This window comes from Salvelinus sp. IW2-2015, linkage group LG8 (genome assembly GCF_002910315.2).
Source record: "Salvelinus sp. IW2-2015 linkage group LG8, ASM291031v2, whole genome shotgun sequence".
In the NCBI taxonomy this organism is placed as follows: Eukaryota; Metazoa; Chordata; class Actinopteri; order Salmoniformes; family Salmonidae; genus Salvelinus; species Salvelinus sp. IW2-2015.
This window is the reverse complement of record NC_036848.1, coordinates 9654061-9661686: the sequence shown is the minus strand read 5'-3', so window position 1 is coordinate 9661686 and position 7626 is coordinate 9654061. Positions and strand designations below refer to the sequence as shown.

At 46.1% G+C, this 7626-nt stretch overlaps 1 pseudogene; it reads left to right on the top strand.

Moving 5' to 3' along the window:
- The window catches only part of LOC111967114 (glutamine--fructose-6-phosphate aminotransferase [isomerizing] 2-like), a 62588-nt pseudogene that overhangs the window by 36217 nt on the left and 18745 nt on the right, over window positions 1–7626 (top strand).

Sequence of the window (7626 nt, the reverse complement as noted above, 5' to 3'; positions counted from 1 at the left end):
AGGAAGAGGAATATCAGATGAAGCAATAAAACTGATTATATTATAGCCATATATTGGTCTTCAGATTGTGTCTCTGCCTACGTTATTCCGTTATTCCATGGGTCACGTTTGATGATGGAAGCTGAAACAGTCAAGGATTTACAGGAAAGAGGGTGAAAGTGTGAGTGTGGATCCTCTTTTGTGTGTGTGTGTTGTGTGTGTGTGTGTGTGTGTTGTGTTGTGGTGTGTGTGTGTGTGTGTGTGTGTGTGGTGTGTGTGTGTTTGTTGGTGTTGTTGGGGTGTGGTGGTGTGTGTGTGTGTGTGTGTGTGTGTGTGTGTGTGTTGCGTATCGGTTGAGAGCGTCCTGTAAATTGTTCTGGATAAGAGCGTCTGCTAAATGACTGTTGTAAATGTTATTTTGTGTGCCTCATGCATACTTGTGTGTGTGTTACTGTATAGAGAAGCAGTGTGACTCTGAGATTCAGACAGAGGGGGAGAAGGAGAGGAGTGTGGTCCAGGTTCAGTCACTCCTTGCTGGGCCTCTCTAAAGCTGTCTGCTGGCCTCTTGCCTGGCTCTCCTCTCCTCTCTGTGACTCATTAGGCTCTGCTCTGTTTCCTCTTGCTTCTCAGGGAGAAAACCCTGGCCAGCACCTATTACACTCAATCACCTCTGACGTCTTGATTTCTTCAATTATTTCTCTCTGTTTCCTCGTTGGTAGACTGAGGGAAAGAGGGCGAGGGCTYTTGACCTATGGTTTATAGTCCACAGTAAAGAGGATGATTGGTTGAACGTGGTGCTGTTGCCAGGGTTCAGTTAGTCCACCTGTTGTTGCTCCACCTGGATACAGTGGGTTTCACTGAATACTATAACTCTCTCTCTCTCTCTCCCTACCCTCTGTCTCTTGCTCTCATTTTCTCTCTGATAGTTACCTGCTGTTTTTAGCTTAGTCTTGTCTTGAGAGCCAGGGACTGAGCTGACAGTTAATGTCTTGCATTGTTAGGGCTGGCTCCCAGGGTAGAGGGAGAAATGGAGGGATGGAAGTGATTAAGCAGTGATGCTAGCCCCTGCTCCCTCTCTTTTTGGCAAAACTATCAGCCCTCCAGCAAGGCTTGCCTGAGAATCACTGTCTCTACATCTCTCTCTCTCTTTCTCTCTCTCTGTACCCTGCCATCACACCTGCAACCCTGTACATGTGACTATTAAACACTGTACCCTGCAGTCACACCTGCAACCCTGTACATTTGACTATTAAACACTCTGAATCTGGAAAAAAAACAGCACAGCATACTGCCCCTCAGCTTGATGTCAAGTGTACAGCTCCCTGCTCCCTGCTCCCTGTTCCCTGTTCCCTGCTCCCTGCTCCCTTCGTCCCTCCCTGTCCTGCTCCCTGTTGCCCCTCTGCCCTCCTAATCCTGCTCCCTGCTCCCCTGCTTCCTAATCCCCTGCTCCCTGCCTCCCTGCTCCCAGCCAGCCACCGTAACAGGGCTGACAGAGAAGAGAAGGATCAGGCGGAAACAAGAGGGAAAGAAAAGAAGGTGTAATTGAGAAACGTTGCTGTTTTCTTTGAGCCTCAGGTGGGAATACCCCAGCCAGGTGTAAGCTGTCAAACAGGAACATGCTACATACATAGGTGGAATTGAGATGCAAATATTTATGATAGCTGTTAAGTATTTTATCAGTTGCTTGGTTGTACAGTTGTACTCTGTCATAGGTTCTACTGGATTTATATACAGGTTAGATTTGCCACGCTCTCTCCTCACCTGGCTTAAAACCACCACACACACACACACACACACACACACACACACACACCACACACACACACACACACACACACACACACACACCTGCATCAGCCAATCAGAGAAGCACACATGGAGTACTGGAGACAGAATGCATGGCTGATGAGCTAGAAACATGAGCAGGAACTGACTCAACCACCTGTAGGGGAGAGGGAGGACAAGGAGCAGGACCTGCTAGAAAACAAGAGAGAGACAGAGAGGGAAAGAGGGGGAGGGGGAGAGGTGAATTAGGGGACAGACGGGCAGAGAGTAAAAGTAAGAGATAGTATGACAGAGACACATAGAGGAGAAAAAGGAGAGAGAGCGCGGAGTGCTCCAGGTACTTCATTATAGTGTATTGAACAATGAGTCATTCAACAGCAACACTTGGGAGAAAGAGTTCAGCTGAGGTGTGGAGACCAATCCCAGCTCATGTTCCCCTGCTGAGGGAAATGTTACACTCACAAGAAATGTTTTAAGACATTACACTGTGTGCGCGTTTGTGTTCTCTCACAAGATAGAAATCTAACCATTTCTCCCCTTCTACCCCCTCTGTCTTTCCCACTCTCTCTTCTCGCTTTCCCCTTCATCCCCATCCCGCTATCATCCCCCCTTTCTCTCTCTCTCCTTCAGGAGAGGAAGTCCTCTTCTCATTGGTGTGCGGAGCAAGCATGAGCTTTCCGCAGAGCACATCCCGATCCAGTACAACAGTGGTGAGCTCTGTTCCTCTCTCCCAAGCCTCTTCTCCAGCTGATGTTCTCACTTCACAGTGTTCTCCAACCTCTGTCTGTCCACTGTCCTCACAGAAACCTGACTGTGTTAGTTAACGCATCTGAACACGTTCTGTTACGTAATATTCATGAACAGATCTCTAACTTGAGACACGAGTGCGTAACTGGAACTGATGCATACATCATGCATTGATATAGATGAGGTTATATGTCTGTATCTCAAGTCATAATTCGGGTCAGTAGGAGTACACCCTTGCATAACAAACTAACCAACTTAATCAATCAATTAAGTAACTGTGTCCTAACCATAACAGTAGCTGTACTTACTGTGAGCAGTATCTGTATCTGTCCTAACCATAACAGTAGCTGTACTTACTGTGAGCAGAAGCTGTATCTGTTCCTAACCATAACAGTAGCTGTACTTACTGTGAGCAGTATCTGTATCTGTTCTAACCATAACAGTAGCTGTTACTTACTGTGAGCAGTATCTGTATCTGTTCTAACCATAACAGTAGCTGTACTACTGTGAGCAGTATCTGTATCTGTTCTAACCATAACAGTAGCTGTACTTACGGAGCAGTATCTGTATCTGTTCTAACCATAACAGTAGCTGTACTTACTGTGAGCAGTATCTGTATCTGTCCTAACCATAACAGTAGCTGTACTTACTGTGAGCAGTATCTTGTAATCTATTCTAAACCATAACAGTAGCTGTACTTACTGTGAGCAGTATCTGTATCTATTCTAACCATAACAGTAGCAGTACTTACTGTGAGCAGTATCTGTATCAGTTCTAACCATAACAGTAGCAGTACTTACTGTCTGGTCCAGACTAATGATAACCCTCCTGTGTGTGATAACATGTAATCATCTAAGACTAACCCTGTCCTATCCGTAGCACCGTACTACTCTGTCCTGAGGGACTGTGCAGTCACCCCAGTGTTTACAGAGCGACAGAGGGCTGCTGAGCCCGTAGGTGCGCTAACTACCAAATAAACACGTGGGTGTTGTGGGTTCTGACCTCTGATTGGATTGAACCGCCTCATAAGAGTTTGCATGACTAACAACAATCAGAATCCCTTTAATCAGACACGTCTCCAATGATTCCACTGTTAAATGATTGTCTACTTGTGCAAAAATGATGCCAAATCACAAAAATMATGGTTATGAGAAATGAGACTCTTGCTTCTTGTGGAAATTCTGCCAATACTGTGTGGAACCTCTATGGGTTATTATAGGTTAACATCATGATCACACTCAGTGGACAGTAGTGTCAGGTTAATAACAGAACATTGCAATATGACATTCTGACTCTAAAACTCCCTTTCTTCTGATGAATAGGGTGCTGAATCCTCATCCAGTAACTATTACCTAGAAACGAGGAGTAGGACAGCCCTCTCCAAATGATAGATTTCAAAGATTTATCTTGACATGTGTGTTATAATAAATCTGCTCCTTTACATACTCATTGGCCAGTTAATAACAGTTCTGTTCTCTCTGTGTGTGTCAGCTATCTAGAGAACACCTCGTAGATGTGTCGACTGTCTTCACCCTGCTATCTGTTAACTTAGCTAAGCTCCACTTTAATAGTGATGTATCCTGCTGGAGTTCAAAGTCTGAGGCCCAATGAGAAAGGAACCAGGAAGAGTAGGAGGATACTGGGTTGCATCTCAATGCTATAAAGTGGCTTGCATCTCAATGCTATAAAGTGGCTTCCTCCTCTCTGCTCCTTTCCCTCATCTCCTCTCATTTAAAAACACAAGATAGGTGAAAGCAACATAGTGGATGGAAATGTCTTTTCGCCTGTCGAGTGCAGATGAAGGAAAGAAACAAGGAAACAAGAAGATGTCACTTATCGCTATTAGGGACTAATACTCCTGTAACTGTAACTGTGACAAAGGACAAAGCTCACTGTGTGTGAGTCACCTCATAAATACCATGGACAAATCAATACAGATTGCAAATTGAACCTCCATATCCAGCTGGTTATTGATTCCAGAATCTTCTGAGGTGAACCAATGTAAACATATGACTAGCTTGTTTTTTGATGGTCAAAGGACCCTTGACTCCTCTCCTCTGTCGGTCAATCACGATCATGAACTCTAATCCCACCTGTCTTGTTTTGGTTTAAATCATTGGGTTGTTGATTAAATCCCTCTCTGTTTGTCATTGTTCACTGTTCACACTCGCAATCTTTAGTTTACAGCACTTTACTTGAACCCCCCACCTTGAAGGCTAAGTATCAAATCAAAACAAATCAAATTGTATTGGTCACATACACATGGTTAGCAGATGTTAATGCGAGTGGAGCGAAATGCTTGTGCTTCTAGTTCCGACAGTTCAGTAATACCTAACAAGTTATCTAACAAGTAACCTAACAATTTCACAACAACTACCTCATACACACAAGTGTAAAGGAATGATTAAGAAGAATATGTACATATAAATACATGGATGAGCGACGGCAGTGCAGCATAGGCAAGATGCAGTAGATGGTATAGAGCAGTATATATATATGAGATGAGTAATGTAGGATATGTAATCATTATATAAAGTGGCATTGTTTAAAGTGACTAGTGATACATTTATTACATACAATTATGAATTCTTAAAGTGGCTAGAGATTTGAGTCAGTATGTAGGCAGCAGCCACTCAATGTTAGTGATGGCTGTTTAACAGTCTGATGGCCTTGAGATAGAAGCTGTTTTCCAGTCTCTCGGTCCCAACTTTGATACACCTGTACTCACCTCGCCTTCTGGATGGTAGCGGGGTGAACAGGCAGTGGCTCGGGTGGTTGTTGTCCTTGATGATCTTTTTGGCTTTCCTGTAACATCGGGTGGTGTAGGTGTCCTGGAGGGCAGGTAGTTTGCCCCCGGTGATGCGTTGTGCAGACCTCACTACCCTCTGGAGAGCCTTGCGGTTGTGGGCGGAGCAGTTGCCGTACCAGGRGGTGATACAGCCCAACAGGATGCTCTCGATTGTGCATCTGTAAAAGTTTGTGAGTGTTTTCGGTGACAAGACACATTTCTTCAGCCTCCTGAGGTTGAAGAGGCGCTGTTGCGCCTTCTTCACCACACTGTCTGTGTGGGTGGACCATTTCAGTGTGTCGTTGATGTGTACGCCGAGGAACTTAAAACTTTCCACCTCCACTACTGTCCCGTCGATGTGGATAGGGGGCGCTCCCTCTGCTGTTTCCTGAAGTCCACGATCATCTCCTTTGTTTTGTTGARGTTGAGTGTGAGGTTATTTTCCTGACACCACACTCCGAGGGCCCTCACCTCSTCCCTGTAGGCCGTCTRGTCYTTGTTGGTAATCAAGCCRACRARTGTWGTGTCYTCTGCAAACTTGATGATTGAGTTGGAGGCGTGCATGGCCAKGCAGTCATGGGTGAACAGGGAGTACAGGAGAGYGCTGAGAACGCACCCRTGTGGGGRCCCAGTGTTGAGGATCAGCGGGGTGGAGATGTTGTTTCCTACCCTCACCACCTGGGGGGCGGCCCGTCAGAAAGTCCAGGACCCAGTTGCACAGGGCGGGGTCGAGACCCAGGGTCTCAATCTTAATGACGAGTTTGGAGTGTACTATGGTGTTAAATGCTGAGCTGTAGTCAAGGAGGATTGCGGAGGATTCTTACATAGGTATTCCTCTTGTCCAGATGGGTTAGGGCAGTGTGCAGTGTGATTGCGATTGCGTTGTCTGTGAACCTATTGGGGCGGTAGGCGAATTGGAGTGGGTCTAGGGTGTCAGGTAGGGTGGAGGTGATATGGTCCTTGACTAGTCTCTCAAAGCACTTCATGATGACGGAAGTGAGTGCTACGGGGCGYTAGTCGTTTAGCTCAGTTACCTTAGCTTTCRTGGGYACAGGAACAACGGTGGCCCTCTTGAAGCATGTGGGCACAGCAGACTGGGATAGGGAMWGARTGAATATGTCCGTTAACACACCAAACAAACCAGTAGCCACCATCATGATCATGACATACAGTATAAGCAGTTATAAGCATGTCACAAGCAGTSACTAGTTAATTACAAATGACTTAAACAGTCTAGGTGAAAAGTTCAAGTAAAGCAGGAAGTGTTGACTACCCTGACCCAGTCTGAACCGTGACCCCTGCCCTCTCTCCTGTAGGTCTGTTCAAGGAGGGGGTCCAGGATAAGAACAGCCACAACCGGCCAGACAAGCCAAACAACTCCACTGCTGTGAATTCAGCTGGAGACGACAAGGCTGTGGAGTACTACTTTGCCTCCGACGCCAGGTGAGCTGAAACCCTAGGTGTGTGTGTMTGTGTGTGTGTGRGTGCYTGCATGCTTGTGTGCTTGTCTCATGCTCCCACCTGTCCCTGCCCAGTGCCATCATAGAGCACACCAACAAGGTGATCTACCTGGAGGATGATGACATTGCAGCAGTGGTCGGGGGCAAGTTGTCCCTCCATAGGCTGAACAGCCTGGCAGGGGAGGATTCAGTCCGGGCAATCCAGACCCTCCAGATGGAACTACAGGAGATCATGAAAGGTCAGAGTTTAATCATAGGGCTCATCGCCGTGGCAACCTAGGAGTTTACTAGGAGTAGGATATAGTGTCCCAGGACCTACACAGTAATGTAAGATCTGTTTTGTGCCAGGTTAGGATTTGAAGAAGGTAGGCGAAGCCTCATTCTAGATCTGAGAACTCTCTCTCTCTCTGCTGGAGACTGGATGTTTTAATAGAGAGAACTCTCTCTCTCTGCTGGAGACTGGATGTTCTAATAGAGAGAACTCTCTCTCTCTGGTGGAGACTGGATGTTCTAATAGAGGAACTCTCTCTGGTGGAGACTGGATGTTCAAATAGAGAGACTCTCTCTCTCTGGTGGGGACTGATTGTCTATATAGAGAGAAGTCTTCTGCTGGAGACTGGAATTCTAATAGAGAGAAGTCTCTGGTGGAGACCTGGATGTTCTAATAGAGAGAAGTCTCTCTGCTGGAGACTGGGATGTTTCTAATAGAAAGAATCTCTCTCTGGTGGAGACTGGATGTTCTAATAGAGAGAAGTCTCTCTGCTGGAGACTGGATGTTTCTAATACAGAGAACTCTCTCTCTCTGGTGGAGACTGGATGTCCTAGAGAGAATCTCTCTCTCTCTGCTGGAGATAGGATGTTTAATGA